This window comes from Pan paniscus, chromosome 8, assembly GCF_029289425.2.
Source record: "Pan paniscus chromosome 8, NHGRI_mPanPan1-v2.0_pri, whole genome shotgun sequence".
Classification (NCBI taxonomy): Eukaryota; Metazoa; Chordata; class Mammalia; order Primates; family Hominidae; genus Pan; species Pan paniscus.
This window is the reverse complement of record NC_073257.2, coordinates 19119873-19138857: the sequence shown is the minus strand read 5'-3', so window position 1 is coordinate 19138857 and position 18985 is coordinate 19119873. Positions and strand designations below refer to the sequence as shown.

Here is an 18985-nt window from a genome sequence, read left to right as displayed (position 1 = left end):
TACAAATATTTGTCAGAGTTAGGTTCTTTTGCACTTTATGGATTTGTCAAATGGAAAGAAATGTTATCTCATCCATTGCTTTGTTTTACAGCAGAGGAAACTGAGGCTCAGAGAGATCATGGGACTCCCCAAGTCCTCATGGCTTGTCAGTGGTGGAGCCCAGACCTGTCATGATCATGAATCTGGGAGTTCTAGGACTCTGAAGTCCACCATCTGCCACCACAGCACACTGCCCTGCTCCCCTGCTCCCACAGCAGATAACAGCAGAAAAGGGGCAGGGAGGGGCAATATTGAGTGCTTCCTAAGAACTTCCACGTTTTATTTCAACTCATTCTCACCTGTGAGTAGATAAATAGAAGCAGAGGCGTGTTGTACAAACTAGCCAGCACCTACTATGTGAGCATGTTCTTCAAGTATCAATGGAAGATGTTTGTTACGAGGATTTGTTGCTGTTACAGGTGAGGAAGAAGGTGATCATGTTTCTTTAAGGCTGAGAGTCAGAAGCCAAACAAGTTAACGTCTACTCTTTTCTAAAAGCATAGCTTGACATTTTCCTCTATTTCTCTGACTTTCTCAGCAACACCAGAAATATCCTTAGGACCATAAGCTAATTGCCAGCCGACTCACTGGAGGGGATGGTATCTCAGCAGCCACAGGTATCTGCCAGTGAAAAGCTGAAGGTGTAGCTGGGTGAGGAGAGCAGTCAGGAGCCTGATGTCCATTCCCACCTGGCCATGTGCAGCTTCCTCTGCCTGCCTCACTCTGTCACCCTGTGCCCCTCTCTGCTCTAGGCACAGCTGGCTACTGAGGGATGAGCCCCTCGGGACGCCTCCTCCTTGAATGACTACTATCCCAGCACTTGATCCTGGATTTAGCAGCTGTACAAACTCAGTTTTGTCTGGGTAATCAGTACATGATGCAAAAACATGCAAGAGACTCACCTGTTATCTGTCACAGAGGGTCTGCCTCAGATCACCAGTATTGTTCAATCACCTGGGAGGCTAAACCACGGATCAAAATGGTTCTCCATGAGCAAAGACAAATATGGTGAAACAATGATCAAGAGGATATTTGTCTCAAGCTATCAGAGGTGTATCCTCCAGCAGTTTAGGAAGATTTTCAACTCCTTAAGGAAAGAAGTACAATTAAGTACAATTGAACAATTCAGAAAACAAGATGACAAATTCTTATCATCCAACCCTCTTTTATTTATTTTTCCATAAGTTTTTGGGGTACAGGTGGTATTTGGTTACAGGAGTAAGTTCTTTAGGGGTGATTTGTGAGATTTTGGTACACCCATCACCCAAGCAATATACATTGCACCATATTTCTAGTCTTTATGTCTCACCGCCCCCTACCCTTCACCCCAAGTCCCCAAAGTCCATTGTATCATTCTTTTGCCTTTGCATCCTCATAGTTTAGCTCCCACATATCAGTGAGAACATATGATGTTTGGTTTTCCATTTCTGAATTACTTCACTTAGAATAATAGTCTCCAATCTCCAGGTCACTGCAAATGCTGTTAATTCATTCCTTTTTATGGCTAAGTAGTCTTCCATCGTATAAATATACCACAGTTTCTTTATCCACCAACCCTCCTTTTAAATATTCTTTGTCAAGCCCCAAGACTTTTAGCCTGAAAATCTTATCTCTTATTAACTCAAATGAAAATCTCCCAGATGATTATGTTCCCTGTACTTATACTTTATGTCAGTGACGTGATGACACTTTCACCTCACAGATGAGACGGGCCACCTCTGAGGGACAGAGTGAGGAAATCCTCACCACTCCTGCTTGTTCTTTGTGCATTCTTGCTATTGGATTCCATTTAGAAATTGGCATGGACTGCTTTCTGCCCAGGTTGAGATAAATTCTACTTTTTAAGTGTTTGAGGCATTTAACCACTGACCACAATGTAAAATTCACACTTTATTGAACTTTTTCCATTATCAAGAATTTTTTAAAGCATTATTATTTGCTCTACACAAGACATGGTGCCAGAAAACCAGAGGAGATACCAAAAGAGATATAAAACAAAACTCAGCTCTGGGGGGACAGAGACGGGGGTGGACAGGGAGGAAGCAGGAGAGAGGAAGAGAGAAAGGTGATTGTGAAATCGAGAGGTCAGAGGAAGCCTCGCAGAGAAGGAGGGGGCTTGAATCACAGCAGTGAGGATGGGAAAGGACTGGAGACACCATTTTAACTAACACTTCACTCATCAAATAAGAAAAAAGGATTCAGAAAGCAAGCATGGCTTATTTATGGTCACACTGTCACTAAGCCTAACTTGTTACCTTACAGAACAGCAGAGAGAGAGGGAGAGAGAATGAACACACTTGTCCCCTGTCCTCCACTCACTAAGCTCCTGACGACCTCTCAGTCATCTGGGAAACCAACTCTGTTTCTGGCTACATAGAAAGGGCTTTGTAAATACAATAATATTATACTTGATTTTCAAATAATCTTTTTACCGGAATTGACACATGCAGAAAAGACTGCAAGTCACAAATACACAGCTAGATGAACTTTTCCAAAGTGGACCTACCTATTACCTACCCCCTACATCAAGTCACAAAAATAGCACCATGAGCCATCCTGGTGCTCCTTCCCTGGCACTCCACCACCTGCCTCCCCAGATGCAGTAGCTACTCTCATGACTTTCCATTGCATGAATTCATTTTACCTGTTTTGGGACTTAATGTAAATACAATCATACAGTATGTCTTTTTTTGGGACCTGGCTTCTTTCACTTGACGTTATGTTTTCAGCATGTGTTCAAGCTGTGGCATGTTTCTACCGACGAAAGTACCACAGTTTTATTGTGCAGTCTCCAGCTGGTGGACGCTTGAGATGTTTCCACTTTGGGGTGATGATGAACTGGGCTGCAGTGAACATGTTGTACATGTCTTTTAGCACATCTGTCTACATTTTTGTAGGTTATGTACCCATGACATTCCTGGGTCACTGGTTTTGCATATGCTCAGCTTTAGTAGGTACTGCTAAACCATTTTCCAAAGCTGTATGAATTTACATAAGAATTCCACTTTCTCCACTCCCTCCTCATGATGTACATAATGGACTCACTATGTCCAGGGAGTTACAAAGTAGAGCATTGAATTTTTTGAATTTTCTTTTGTAGCTAAGAAATAAAAGAAAGAATTTAAGTTGAGAACTGTAGGAGAGGTCTTCATTCTATCCAAACGCAATCACAAGGAAAAGAGAAAGCATGAGTCTGCAAAAGGTAAGTAAATGTAGAGAGGTTTGGGGAAATAGATACAGGTACAAGTGTTTTGTTTTCTAAAAATCTTTTTAGGGCTTTGACTTTATGGAGTGCACAAAGACTATAACCTCAAGAACTCAAGTTTAAAGAATTTCAGTTCTATTGTTTGGTTTCTTTAGCTCAGGTTTTTACTGCGCTCCTAGGAAACGTGGAAGCTTGGGAGTAAACCTGTGATAGCTAAAATGTGTTGCACCAAGCTGAGTTTTATCCAGAAGCCTTTTAAGTTCTTAAATGTTTATTTCTTTTCTAGTTCCCTTGGCAAAGCAAGGGACAGGACAGAAAGGTTCTGGGGAACAACCATCATGTCTTTTGCTCAAAGAAACTTCCTCAGTGTGATTAAAATCTGATCCACATTTCTGCAGCCCTCCCAAATTGATGTAACTCCTAAATTTACGTACCTACTCTGGCAGTTCCATATCAGTTGCTTCAGATTGACCTTTTCCTCTTGTTAAAAGCACATGATCCCACTTATTAAACAAGGAGTTTGTGGTTTTCTTTCACTGTGCAGTGGAAAGGCTTTTAAAAGTTGCTTTGGAAGAAAGAAAATCTGAAGTCATTCTTTGGAGTTATAAGGGCAGATTTAAACAGTATCATTACTCATTCTTTGAGTTTTTTTTAATGTGTGTAGGAATAATATTTGTCCTTCAGTGAAAAACAAAGTAGCTAGTCCTATTCAGAGCAACCAGAACATTCCAATCAGCTGCCTAAAAATCACACCTGCAATTTTCTAAAAAATAAAACATCAGCAAATCAAGTAAAACCCAAAGAAACAATTTTAAAAATGATGTTGTGGCCTAAACTATAAACTGTATAGTGTAGAAATTTTGTGCTTCAGTCTCAAGATATGTGACCTCAGCCACAAGGAGGATAAAATGCCAAAGTACTGACAGGTATCTTTATATTTTGAGATTAGCAATCATTTCAAATTTCTTTTATAGACAGTTTTATATTTTTCAAAATATTTATGGTGAATATTTATTACTTCATAATCAGGCAACCAGTAAAAGTTATTTTTAAAATAAAATAATTCAAAAAAGTATAGATAAAAGAATATTTGAAAACACCAAAATATTATCTGTCTTTAGGTGGTGACATTCTGGCTAATCTTTTTTCTTTTCTGTAATTTCTAGTTGTGTGTGTGTGTGTGTGTGTGAGTGTGTATGCATAACCTTTATCATAAGAAAAATAACAAACATTTCTCAAAATCTACATGTGGAATATGACCCTTTCTTTTAGCCTTTGCAGCAGGTGGTGAGAATTCTCTCGACAGAGTTCAGCAGGGATCCCAATGAAGCCTGCCTGGGTTCTGATCCTGGCTCTGGCAGTCACTTGCTTTGTGATCGTGTGTAAGTTATTTACTTTCTCCAAGCCTCAAGTTCTCATCTGTAATGTGTGCATAATCCCCATATCATAGGATTGCTCTACGGTTAAATAAGATAGTATATGGAAAATACTGTGATACAAATGCTCTATAATGGGTAGTTATTAATTCAAATTGCACCATTCTCTTTTTGAGGCTTATAGGGATCAAAGCACTTTAGAGGTTATAGCTGCTCAATCTTGCCTATAAAAATGCCAGGATGTGATATGAATATACCCTCCTTTTACTAATTTTAAAATCAACACTTTGAGAAGAGTTTGTGAAATAATGCATGATATTTGTAATCTGTGTAGAAAAGCAAACACATTTTCTGATTTCAAATACCATGTATCTTTGATCTTCAAACATCATATCTCCATTAAGTTCTCATAAGAGATGTAAAAAGATTAGTTCATTTTTAAAATTACTTTTAATATTATACAAATATTAAAAATAGAAACGGAAGCTAATAGAAATACAGATGTAAGCTATTAAAACTATTCCTTAAATATAAGAGATTTTTCTTCAATCATCATAGTGCATTTTATTTAAGTGCCAGGCAATCCAGGTGTGGTTTTGTTTCTTTTCATGAGTAAAATGGAGACAGAACATCTGCCTTCTGGGTGATGTGCTGGACTCCACGCGCATGGCTTTCCCTCTCTTATGTGCTGCCTCTACCTAGTGATAGGCAGACAAAAAGGAAAGAAAGGAGAGAAAGGAAAGGAAATGTCAGCTTGGCTCCACTCCCAGCAGATGAGCCAATCCAAGGTGAAAGAAATAACCCGTCTCAAGGTTTGCCTCTTGGGTCCCAAACAAACATTTTGAGGGTGAGATGCTTGAGTTGAGGGATCAACTGTGACCAAGAAACAAAGCACGTCTAAGTGACTCACACAACAGGCGCACATGGTCAGCCACATTAGACCACTGTGCTAAGCCACCAAGAAAAAAAATAAAATCTTTACATTTTTGTTCCACAAAAGTTTTTCTTTAAAAGTGAATGGTCGAAGTGATGATGTAACCAAAAGAGCTGGACACCACGCAGAGAGTAATGATTTTCAGCGTTTTTGTGGTACCACCAGTATAGGCTTTTTTGAGGGTGTTTGAAATTTTTTTATACCAGTGAATATAGGAAATGAGCAGTGAGTACCACTAGAAGAAAATAGCAGTACATCCCCCATCGCTGACAATTAGTGCTTTCTTTAATTTGATATTTAGTCTCAGAATTTTATAGCTGGAAGAAACCTGATAGAATATCCTGTGTAGCCCAGCATACTTTCTGTAAAATGAGAAATCCTCTTCCCAATTTGTGTGTGTGTGTGTGTGTGTGTGTGTGTGTGTGTTAATGGCAGAATAAAGCCAGGCTATGGACGAAGGAGAAGGGAGTGATGAGGATCAGGTGTGGCATTGGCCTTTCCAAAAAAGAGATTGAGTGACTTACTCTAAAGTAAGTTCCCTTTCAAAACTAAAGCAATTGCACTATGTCAAACTATAAAATTGCAACAATCAAATTTATAAATATGATAGTTTTCATCTTGATTTCTTCCTCCTGGATTTACAGATAATAAATCTTCCTCCTGAGATTTATTAATCCTTCCTGAGGAGGACTTACCATTAAAATGTATGGTCTTTTGCATTTTCAGGTTGCTGTTGCTTTTACCCTGGTGGGAGATAATCACTAAAAAGTAGTCTCTGTGGATTATCTAATCAATATCTCTTTAATTTCAGACAAAATTTTATACTCACTTGGGCCTTAATTATTGTGCTAATATCTCTAGGCTTCCCAAATCCAGGAGAACTGTGTCTGTGGATCTTTAGAAATACTTGGACTGACTAGTTTTATGCTGGTTCTACCCTTAGAATCCAGAAACAGGCCAGAAGCATATCCTGTTAACTTGTATCTATGTTAAGAAAACATTGAAAATGTAATTATTCACTATCTGATTTAGAAACTGATGTTACAATTAGCATCTCTGTATTGGTAGTGGTAACAACAATAATGACAACAAATTGTACCCATAGAATTTCCAAAGCCATAACTAAAACCAGATGGCAAATACTGTTTTTATAACTCCCACCTTTAAAAAAAAAAACCAAAGGAACCGTTTCTTGTTTAATTTCATTCTTTGATAGTTGTAATAGTAATTGACACCGAGGAAAAAACAATCTACTCTAAATATTCTACACAGTAAGGATTAAATTTCATTTTCTATGGTTTTACTATTTAGTGGGCATTGTGATACATTCTAATCTACACATTGCCCCTCTACCCATGCCTTGTCTTTTGTCCTCAAAATATCTTATTAATCAGAACTTTCATAAACATACACAATTCTTTGACTGTTTCAAGAGTCAGGCTATATTTTCAGCTCTTGTCTTGTTTCTGTGAATATGGTGGCAGAAATCATGGATTTGAGGGTCAACTGGACTGGTGTCAAGCAGTCCCCTACCGTTTATTAGCTGAATGAGCTTAGGAAATCATTTGTTTAACCTTTAAGTCTCAATTGTCTCATCTGTAAAATGAAGAGGATATTATCCATCTCAGGGGATTCACTGTTAGAATCAAATTAAATAATTGAAATAAAGTGTGTAACACTACGCTTCGACACAGGTAGTAAATGTACGATAAATATTAACTAATATTCACACATTATCTTTCTCTTAAATGAAGGAATAATACATACTTCCCTTCCCTTGTGTAAGATTTTTTGAAGTAACATTACAAAGCATGTCTAATGAATATTTTAAATAATGGAACTTTCAAATATATATTATGAACATTTTTTAAACCTTAACCTAGGGTAAGGTTTCCATTCACCTTTCACTGGTTTCGAAGAGTTGATATCAGTTTTACTATCAACAGTAATTGAGGTTTATCACTCCCCAAGAGGAGGGTCAGGTTTTTTTTGTTTTTTTTTTCAGGGTTTAGAGCTATTTTCTGGCAATAACAATTTCTAACTTCTAATTACCCTTTTTCCGGCTTGAAAATCTAAAGTTGGATTGAAGAAGAGAAATGACAACATCTCCCTTTTACTTATCCAAGCTGTGAATTTAAAATACCTTTTGTTTTTGTTTGTTTGTGCCTATCAACTTTGACCCATAGCTCCTAGAATAATTTTGATATTTTCTGAATAAATTGACACTAGACTTTACACATCACTCATGTCTTTATTTAGGGTAGGCCACTGTCCTCTAATTCCATGCTGATTCTTCTAGGTACTCTGGTGAGCCACTCAAAAAACAATTTCTGCCAAACCTTTGGGAAAGTATCAGTGGTTTGGTGGCCAAATTCCTCCTCAAACAGTGCAAACTGGTTTCCTCCAAGCTGTGACTTCTGCAGAGACAGAAATGTCCTTGTTAAGTAACACTGTCCTCAAATTTTCTATGTGTATCATAGCCTACTTCCTCCTGAATACTACCTTTCTCCAAATCAAGACTCAAAATAATATGTTTTCTTTTTAATTTCTATCCTAAATCCCATATAGAAGGAAGGATGCAAGACGTGGTCTCCATGGGAGACAGAGTATAATCACCAACTAGGTCCAAAAGAAAAGCAAAGTCGTGTCCTGGGTTCCTTTTTCCAAGTTCCGAGTTGTGGGAAGATGGGTTGTGGCAGCTCCGGGAGCAGACATGTAGGATTTCCTCCTTCCTCAGCTCTCAGGAGGGCCGCTGGATCCAAGGCAGGGGTCAGGTATTTCCGAGATGAAGTGAACTGAATAGGGCGGCTACCCGAAAGGCAGTCCTCAGCATTATTCCAGGAAACATCAGGGCAGAACCTGAAAGAGGAAAAGAAGTACACAGCTGAAAGTTAGGGTGTGTTTAACGTAGTGAGTGGAACCTCACCGCCCACGTGTCATCCCCTCCAGGAAATGCCATTTCCTCTTCCAGGAAACAAAGGTGTGGAGAACTTCTGAGAGCAGCCACGTTTATAAAACTAAGAGACAGTGTCTAATAGAAAACAGAAACACCCCATGGCCTGGGAAAGGAGATGGCAGGTCTACAGGATGCTGGTATCAAGAATATCTAGAGGTGTCCACTACACCTAATGGATGTGAATTTTTTGTTTCAGATGAAATTTTACGATTAAAAAATCCCAATTTTGTAGATATATGATGGATGTTGTTTTAAAAGATCTGATCTTCAGGTTAACGGGTTTCCTGTTGTAGGACTATACGATTATAGGACAATTGAGTAGCCAAGAGTCCTCAAAGATCAGTTGTCCAAAAGAGAAAGAAAGAGAAAACTGAGTGTACGATGTAAGAATGGAGAATTGGCCGGGCGCAGTGGCTTATGCCTGTAATCCCAGCACTTTCGGAGGCTGAGGTGGGCAGATCACCTGAGGTCAGGAGTTCGAGACCACCCTGGCCAACATGGCGAAACCCCGTCTCTACTAACAATACAAAAATTAACTGAGCATGGTGGCACATGCCTGTAATCCCAGCTACTCAGGAGGCTGAGGCAGGAAGAATCACTTGAACCCAGAAGGCAGAGGTTGCAGTGAGCCGAGATTGTGCCACTGCACCCCAGCCTGGGTGACAGAACAAGACTCCATCTCAAAAAAAAAGGAGAATTAATTATTCAGCAGCTCTTGAGATGGTGGCTCCAGCCTGACCTGGGTTTGAATCTTGGTTCTGGTACTTTAGTAATTGTGGGATCTTGAGCGAGGTACATAACCTTTCTAAGCCTTGTTACTCTCTTCTGTTAAAGAGAGATGATAATGATGATGATACATATCACATCAGATTATGAATATTATATGAGTAGTGCATCTAAAGTCATCACAGGCTGGGCATGGTGGCTCACCCCTATAATCCCAGCATTTTGGGAAGCTGAGGTAGGAGCATCACTTGAGCCCAGGAGTTTAAAACCAGCCTGGGCAACATAGTGAGACCCCGTCTCTACAAAAAAATCTTTTTAAATATTAGCTTGGTCATGGTGATGTGTGCCTGTAGTCCCAGCTATTTGGGAGGCTGAGGTGAGAGGATAACTTGAGTCCTGGGGGGATCAAAACTGCAGTGAGCTATGATCACGCCGCTGCACTCCATCCTGGGCAACACAGCAAGACTCTGTCTCAAAAAGAAAAAAAAAAAGTCCTTATCATACCTGGTGTATATATGAAACTTTTTCTAAAGCCACTAACTACTGATTAAATTAACAGGACATATGAGCTTCCTTTCAGTGCCTAATTGTCAATGAGAAACCCAGATATGGAGCGTGAGGAACCTACCATCTTCTAGGCACAGTAGCTGTTATCTGTTTGCCATTTCTTCTTTGCACTGTAACAGGATCCGCTGAAAAACAATTGGAGAAAGAGCCAGATGGATGGCAGTCTGAACTAGGGAAGCTTCTGTTTTGTAGTTTGCAGAAAGAATCTGCATGGGGATCACTGCTTAAGCTTTGCCTCTTTGTTTCCAGACACAGACGCACTTTCCTGCCTAATTTCCATAGCAAATACCCAATGAGCGCCTACTGTATGCCAGGTTCCGATGATGTCAGAGTGAGCCAGCACTTCCGAGGTACTGGCCACTCTCGAACCTCCTGGCTAGGATCTTCCAAGAGCTACAGCCTCTGGCCTGAGGGTCAGTCCAATGCTGTTAGATATTGACAAATGTGGGGCTAATTTTAATGGAATATAGTTTTATCCTTAAAAGGTGTGTGTGTTTTGGCTTTATTTGGGTTCATATAGATTAGGGGCATCATCATAACTCGCTTCCTAGTGCAGACCTGAGTGATTTAATCAAGTCATGAAACACTTCGGGGCCTCAGTTTTTCATCTGCCTTCCCAACCTCTGAGGTTCTTTTTAGTTGACATCCTACATTCCCATGATCAGAAGGCTGCTAATTCAACTTTTGGCTTTTGTTAAACCTTTTTTTTTTTTTTTTTTTTTTTTTTTTTGAGGCAGAGTTTTGCTGTCACCCAGACTGCAGTGCAGTGGTGAGATCTCGGCTCACTGCAACCTCCTCCTCCCAGGTTCAAACGATTCTCCTGCCTCAGCCTTCTGAGTAGCTGGGATTACTGGCACATGCCACAACACCCAGCTAATTTTTGTATTTTTAGGAGAGACACGATTTTGCCATGTTGGCCAGGCTGGTCTCAAACTCCCAGCCTCAAGCGATCCACCCGCCTCAGCTGGCATTACAGGCATGAGCCACCGCACCTGGCCTGTTTTGTTTTGTTTTAATCGTTTTTAATGTCTCTCTCAAACCAAGAAAAGAAAAAAGGACAAAAAATTACTATTTTACTTCTCAGATTAATCTGATCTTAGTACACTACAGCAACAAAAGTCTTAATCAAGTACGTTTTAATTATTTGGTGTCATCATTGCAAGGAAACCATTCAGTAAGAGTATTAGTAACCAGACATATAATTTTCTAACCTGAATGAGAAATTAGTTACATGGAGTATAGAAAAAGAAACCACCCCGTTTATCCTCACTGTGACCATCATTAGTATTACCCGCAAGGCATAAAAAGTCCTAAAATGACACGCACGGCGGCAACATTACCTTTGCAGCTTCAAGCACAGTAAAGTTGAAAGCAGTCCCACCTTGGCAATTGTGTATAAAACGACAATGTGCAGATACAGGAAATCAAAGTCCCAGGTCCGAAGCCACCTACGAACGATGACCCCAGGACAGAAGTGTGCCCAAACCTCCCGGGGTAGGTCATTTTAAAAGGAACAATGTTTACAAGCCCTTTCTAGCGTGAAAAACAGAGAAAACAGACACAGCTCTTTCCACCCAATCTGCTGGAGCGCCGTTTCGTTTTCAGTTTGGCGAGAGGGAGACATGTGGCCTCTCGCCCCTTTTCCTGACTCTGAGAATGTGGCCGGAGCCGGGGCGCTCCTGCTCCGCCTCGCCGCCCTCCCGGGGCTGTCCTGGGCCCTCCGGCCGCCGCCTCCCGCTCCAGTTCGCAGCTGGGCGACAAGTGGCTGGTAAGGAGGCCAGGGGCGGGAGCCGGGGCGCGGGACCGGGGGCGCACGGCGGGGGACCGAGCGCGCGTCCCTGGCTAGAGGTGCCGGGTGCCGGGAGGCCGGGCTGGCGGGGAGGCTGGCGAGCGCCCCCTGGCCGGCACCGCCTTCTAGGCGCACCCGCAGTGCGCCGGGCCCGCCAGCCCCGCCGGCCCCGCCAGCCCCGCCGGCCCCGCCAGTCCCGCCAGCCCCGCCAGTCCCCGCGCAGTCCCCGCGCAGTCCCAGCGCCACCGGGCAGCAGCGGCGCCGTGCTCGCTCCAGGTAGGGCCCCGCGCCCCGCGCCGCCGCCGGGAGGGAGCGGGCTGGAGGGGCCGAGACCCGTGGCGGGAAGGGCTACCCGGGCCCCTCGGAGAGCCTCCGGGAAGGGGTGAGGGCTGCCGGGTGAGCAGGCGGAGTGGGAAATGGAACCAAGCGGGCGCAAGAGCGCACCGGGAAGAATTTCCCCGCTGGGTTTCTGGGACGCAGGTCGCACGGGATGCGGGATGCTGGCGACCTTAGCCGGGTGGGGGCCGCCGGCCTGGGGGCGCTTCCTCCTTTCTTCTCCCTTTTCCTTCTCACCTGAACGAAAGGGGGCCTGCGGGGAGGGAAGAAGGTGGAAAGTTTTTGTATTCTTGTTAAAAAAAAAATGCGTGAGGAAACATGTTTTCTGGAGATGGTATGCTGTCCACAGGGGAGCATACCCCGTTTTCTGGGAATGTATTGGAGCACGGACGGGGGTGCCATTGCTCAGGCTTCTAAACAAGCCAAGTTTCTTGTCAAGGGCCTGGGGGAGGGGGAGGCAGGTCTTTGAAAGATACCAAAAAAAAAGTCTGCGTGCTCATTCCTGTAGCCTCAAGTGAGGTTATTCCCCAGCTTTGAGGGCCAGGTTAACCAAGCAAAGTTTGTGCAATAAAGTATCTTTGTGGTATTGGATTTTCGAGAGCCACCGTTATCAATGGGAGAGTGACTGTTGAATGCTACAGGCGTGGGCGCTCCCCCGTGGGCATGAAGAGAGGTCCACGGGCTGGCTGGATTGGGAGACTCCGGTCATTTCTGCAAGGAGAGCGCCACAGAACTGCCTTGTTCCCTGGGCTGTCCTGCCCCTGTGCGGGCTGGACGTGGTGCTAATAAAAGATGATTCAGGAGTGGCACAGGCTGAGGGGGACTAGGCTGGAGAAGGTGGAGGGAAGAGGGAGCACTCCGTGCCCTCTTCCTGTCCATGGGAAATGAACCATCTGTGCCTGGTGTCCAAGTCCTTGACGTTCCAGTTGCCCTTTGAGAGCACACCTCAAGCCTGCTGAATTCTTTTAAGAACCACCTACAAGATCTGAGAAGTCTGCCCATGCTTTCTGTCAACTCCGGCCTCTTTGTCCTTTTCTTTTGCCAAAGAAAATTCTAAACCATTGGGATTCGTGAGGCTCCGTGAGAGAGGCAAGAAGCCTGGAGGGTCCACTCCGTTGTTCTTTTCCCTTGGTTTGCTCCCTAGAAGCCATGGTCCCCACTGGGCCCTTCCTGCCCGAGGCTGTGTGATAGACAAGCCCTATTCCTAAGGTCCTGGGTCCCCCACCCCACCCCACCCCACACCCCGACCTTGTGAATCATCTTCATTTTTTCCCTAACTTATCTTTGGTAACCCTTGTAAAATGGCAGGCTTACTGCGGATGCTTCATCTCTTTTAAAAGTGCTGTGTCTAGCGGGAAGAAGGGTGACATTTACTAATATGGTTGCAAATTACTTTTGAAGTTTATGCACAGCTGTTTAAAATCCCTCTGAGATCAGTGCCATTGTTTGATGCAGGTGCTTACCGCAGAAGGCTCTTGTTAGTCCCTTCCTCCTGCTGATTGAACATACATATATTTAAAGACGTGGCGTAGGGAGAGCTTCTAAAACCTGCAAAGCCAAAGCTGCACAGCTCCTGCAAGTTAGCGATCCACTCTAAGTTTTTCTGTTGTTGTTTCTGTCTTCTTGTCTCTCATGAACTTCTGTTTCTGATTTCAAGAGTAACCTGCTGGGCACCATCAGCCTTTGTTTCAGTGACCTGCGATTTTCTTCTACACTTTAAAAATGTCAATATCCAGGCAAGACTCTTGTCACCCACCATCCGCGTTGTCATGTTCATTTCCGCTACTGTCTTGTGCTGTGGTGCCTCGGGATGGCAGCTGTTACTTGAGCTAACTTCTACCTCTGTTCTCCTACAGACATGTCCTCACTGCGTCTTCGCTCACCATACACGGTGCAGCTCCTGGAAATTTGATTTGTTTTGCTGTCTCACTTCTCCTTCAGGCATCAAGGGGATGGTGTTCGATTATTCACACCTCAGCTCTTTCTATAATCTCAAAGATCCCTTTCAACAATAATACTCTCTGTCTCTTGTTAACGCCAGGCATCAGAAGCCCCCTTACATAGCCGGCTTGTCACTGGTCATTTCTATAAAGTATTCTCATTCTAACACATGCCGTCTCTTCCGTGGAAAAGACTAAATTCTTCTCTGCAATGAATTAGATGTTTTAACCAAAATTCCATGTGGACTGGGCCCAGAATTTTCTTTCAAGAGTATGGGCTTGTGGTACAAGTATGTAAGTTCGGGGATTCAGAAGTAGACCTACACAGACAAATCTCCTTATAACGTGTTATTTAATTATGGTATATTTGCCTATCTGGAAATTAGGAATTAGAGTTAGTACTTCCTGTTTTTAATGCATTTGATGTCGTAGAGATGCTGATTATGTTGTTGCCCCTAAAAATGTTGCTAATGTGATGGTTTGTTAACAAGGTTATGTTTGATTTCAGGTGATTTCCTTTTTATGGAGTTCAGTCTTTAATTTTTTTCAATAATTTGCCTCAAATCATTTAAAATGATATATTGTTATATAATGAAAATCCCAGCAATATAGACGTGATTCCGTGTGTGTGTGTATGTGTGTGTATGTGTGTGTGTAATCTGTAATTTAAAATAGGGAAATTAGTATTGTGACGGCATACATAGCATTAAACTCATGCTTGCTGTTTCTGTTATTTTAACACTTTAAGCAGCTCATTTCTAAGCAGCTATGTGTTCAGCTCAGCTTTTTCATACCTATTCCAATTGTTAAGGAAGAAGTCATGAGAAACTATAGAAAAATGTGATGTTGAACCAGAGAGATGGATTAAAAGCTGTTTCCTTACAATGGTGAAAATATCTTTTATTATTTTAACATGCCAAGCATTTATACATGTCAAATTCTGATTGCTCTGTCATCTAAACACATTCTTGGAGACAAAATGAGCATCAGAGTTTTCCAAATTAGGAAAGCTCACTCAAGCCCAGAATCATAGATTTTTGCTCCTGGATTAAATTAGCAAGTATTTGGCAGGACATCTTTCTGCAGGTTGCTGTAGGTTGATGTTAGCTTTTGAATTAAGCTAATAGTATTAATTATAATAATAATCAGCATTAACAAAACCAATGAAATATGGTTTTGAGTCATTATTATTTAGAATTTATGTGCTGTATATCATACTCAGAATTTTATTTATATGTAAGAGGCATTACTGCTTCATTTAACCTCCAAAAGCCTTTATAAATTAGATATTATTATTATTCCAGTTTTTCAGATGAGGAAACTGAGGCTCAAGGGGTAGAGCCCCTTGTCCAGGTCTTATAACCAGTAAGTGGTAGAGTCAGGTTAGTTGGACCATCCAGATTAGTCTAACCATCAAGCATTTGCTTTAAACCACAGTCCCAGGTGACCTACCAATTAACTTTTTTATTGTGGTAAAATACACATAACTTAAAATTTAACTTCTTAACTATTTTCTAGTGTACAGTTCAGTGATATTAAGTATATTCACATTGTTGTGCAACCATTGCCATCATCCATCCACAGAATTCTTCTCATCTCCTAAAACTGAAACTCTGTCCTCATGGAACATTAGTTCCTCATCCGTCTTTCCCCTCAGCCCCTGGCAGCCACCCTTCTACTTCCTGTCTCTAAGATTTTGACTGCTCTAGGGACCTCACATAAGCAGAATACAGTATCCATCCTTTTGTAACTGTCTTATTTCACTTAGCATAGTGTTCTCAAGCTGTTTCCATGTGACAGCATTGGACAGGACTTCCTTCCTCTTTAAGTCTGAATAATATTCCATTTATGGATATACCACATTTTGCTTATCCTTGTATCTGTTGATGGTTGCTTCTATCTTTTGATTATTGTGAATAATGCTGCCGTGAAGAGGAACATGCAGATATCTGTTTGAGGTCCTGCTTTCAATTCTTTGGGGTATGTACCCAGCAGTAGAATTGTGGGGTCGTAGGGTAATTCTATGTTTAATTTTTTGAGTAACTGCCATATTGTTTTCCACAGTGGCTGGACCGTTTTTCATTCCCACCAGTGGTAGAAAGGGTCCCAATTATTCCACATTCTCAGCAACGCTGTCTTTTGTTTTGTGTTTTTTGAGATGGAGTCTCGCTGTGTCGCCAGGCTGGAGTGCAGTGGCACGATCTCAGCTCACTGCAACCTCTACCTCCCAGGTTCAAGCAATTCTCCTGCCTCAGCCTCCTGAGTAGCTGGGACTATAGGCACGCGCTGCCACACCCAGCTAACTTTTGTATTTTTAGTAGAGATGGGGTTTCACCATGTTGGCCAAGATGGTCTCGATCTCTTGACCTCATGATCCACCCACCTTGGCCTCCCAAAGTGCTGAGATTACAGGCGTGAGCCACCGCACCTGGGCTTTTTAAAAAAATCTTCTTTATAGTAGCCTTTCTAATTGGTGTAAGGTGCTGATAGTTAACTTTTTACCCAATCATTGAATGCCCAATGGCAGGGCTGATGCTACTCCTGAGTTCATTGTCTATTTCCTATCCCAGCTTGAGCATATACACCTTTTTCTAGTGTAGAATTAATGGAGGAAATACAACTCACACAGCACCTGAGGGACTAGGGAAGCCATGGAAAGGACAGTCCCTAAAACATAAACAGAACGTCCCTGTAGGTAGGGTTATCTCCACCTCCATGAGGAACCTTATGATTCAGAAATGAGTAGTTGTTGAGAATAAAGTGAACATATCATCAGTATTAATAACCCTGCATGTGTGGGACAGATGCTTTTTAGAAGGTTAGTTACAGATATAATTATCTTTTGTATGTTACCAGAGCAGGACAAGTTCCCAGGACAATGGAGAGAATGGAAAGGGAAACTGCTATTGAATTCACCAGGCCTTTGTTGCAAGCTTCAGATCACACTCCGTGCTGCAAAACCCACAGGGAGATGTGGTCAGGCAAATAGGAAATTATAATGAATGGTGATGAATTCATGAGATATTTGTACTATTTTGTATCAGTTTATGATGTCATGCAACTCTGTGTTATATTTGCTAGTTTCCTTTCTGTCTCTTTTTTCCTCTAGCATGAAACTCCATGAGGGCTGGCATTTTGTCCCTAGATGTGTCCGCAGCCACTCTAACAGGGCCCGACACATACCAAGTTCTGAACAAATATGTGCAGAATGATTGTGTAAGTGTTTCAATAGGGGACACACTTGGTATTATGTGCACAGCTAGATTTGGGGTGTCGCAGAGCTGTCAGTGACGGCTCAACTGAGACCTGAAGGGGAAGTGGCAGTGAGCCAGATGGGGGTTCTGGGAGGTAGGAACAGTGTTTGTAGAATGCCCCTGCAGCATGTGAGTCTGGAATCCCAGTGCAGTCCAGTCTAAGCCTTGCAGGTGAGTGGAAATGAGCAGAGTAAGCATCACAGCTTCCATTTAAACCTCTGCTCCCCATCCTAATTTGCCATATGGCCTTAACCAGTGAACTTCTTGGAGTGTCATTCTCTCCATTTGCAAAGTGAAGAAAACTGTGATCTCTGATAGCAGTGATGCTGCGAGAAAGGAGCATGTGCCAGTGTGTGGGCTATTGCTGGGTGGAGCTGGAGGAGTCAGCTGTGCCAGATCACATAGGACCTGTAAGCAGGTGAACCATATACGTTATCCTCCAGATGGGGACTGTTTATAGAGTGAAAGAGCACGTTATTAATCACTAAGCTTGGGTAACAGGTACAAACCCAGATTGTCCTGGGCAGACTGTCCCGTAGAGTTGTCCTGCGTTAAGTCATACGAAGGAGTTTGATCCTTTTCTAAGAACAGGAGGAACCCTTTAAATGCTTTATCTACCAATGTATACAAGTGCCATTCAGGTTCTCTCCAGCGTTTCAGAGAGTTTTACCTGCCCATGAACTCACAGCACTCGGCTTGCACTGCAAACTCACCTATACCTTGGCAGCTGTCTCCTCACTGGGCACTTAATTCATGAACAACTAGGAGGGAAAGACAACAAGACAGCCAGGGGTCTGCTCTTTGGCTCTTTGCATTTTTTTTTTTTTTTTTTTACGGGGTCTTGCTCTGTCGCCCAGGCTGGAGTGCAGTGGCACGATCTCAGCTCACAGCAGCCTCCGCCTCTGAGGCTCAAGGGATCCTCCGGCCTCAGCCTCCTGAGTAGCTGGGACTACAGTTGCATGCCACCATGGCCTGGCTAGTTTGTGCACTTTGTAGAGATGGTGTTTTGTCATGTTGCCCAGGCTAGTCTCTAACTCCTGGGCTCAAGTGATCTGCCCGCCTTGGCCTCCCAGAGTGCTGAGATTAAAGACATGAGCCACCACACCTGGCCTAGCTCTTTTCGCCTTTAACTGGAGTGTTAGCTGATACCAAGAACACATCTTTTGGGTTTTTCTTTTTTTAACCTTGTAACACCTAAAGGACTGCGGCTAAGTGTTAAAAGAAAAAAATTTCTATCTGGTGGTTTAAATATCTGCAGAAGCAGAATCCTTGTCATCCTGAAATTTTTTCCCTGTGGGCAAGAATTCCTAATGAGCATACAATCTATTGGAAAAATAAAAAAGTAAACAAACTATGGCAATATATTCTAACATGTATTGACTTGTCACTATCGGCCGTTTGCTGTGCTAAGCACTATATGTAGATGATTGCTTGGGTGCTTTGAGAACATGTAGAAGGGAACCAAGTCCTGATTCGGAGGTTCAGGAAAGGCTTTCAGAGGACAAGGTATCGCGGGTGGGGATGGAAGATGTATGGGAATTAGCCAAAAGGACAGGGGTTCAGAGGTGAGCCAAGTCTGTCCTGAAAGTAAGCAGAAATGTTGTTGTTCTTGTCGTTTTGAGAAAAGTTCATCTCAGCTGTGTTCAGCATTTTTAGGGCATAAGCTTCAACATTTTCCGTTCTGTTTTCACTGATATGTTTTAGCTATACAAAAGCAGGCCTTCTACACAGTTTTTCAAACTCCAAGACACAGTCTACTAGTGGGCAATGACATTAATTTTGGGGGTGATAACAAGCATGAAATAAAATAAAACAGAAAATATTAAGATGCATTTCATGTAGGAAGGGTAATTATTTCATGAA

At 42.4% G+C, this 18985-nt stretch overlaps 1 protein-coding gene and 1 long non-coding RNA gene across 4 annotated transcripts in view; one reads left to right on the top strand and one right to left on the bottom strand.

The window, feature by feature from the left end:
- Positions 1 to 1198: 1198 nt before the first annotated feature.
- LOC100975739 (uncharacterized) lies at positions 1199 to 11694 on the bottom strand. 2 transcript variants are annotated; one of them, XR_608741.5, is made up of 4 exons: positions 11144 to 11694; positions 9865 to 9928; positions 6384 to 8413; positions 1199 to 5318 (listed from the first exon to the last, which is right to left on the bottom strand). It is a non-coding gene; the product is annotated as an uncharacterized LOC100975739 (long non-coding RNA). The 2 variants fall into 2 exon arrangements; XR_008619867.3 differs by lacking the exon at positions 1199 to 5318 and having other exon boundaries at positions 6337 to 8413; positions 11144 to 11685.
- The window catches only part of PRKCQ (protein kinase C theta), a 156210-nt gene continuing 148695 nt past the window's right edge, over positions 11471 to 18985 (top strand). Inside the window, exon 1 of one of the 2 annotated variants that reach the window (XM_034929904.3) lies at positions 11471 to 11571. The gene's annotated coding sequence lies outside the window, so the exon portion shown is untranslated. Of the gene's footprint in view, positions 11572 to 11759; positions 11869 to 18985 lie in introns of those variants that run through there. The other variant, XM_034929903.4, reaches the window with a different exon arrangement.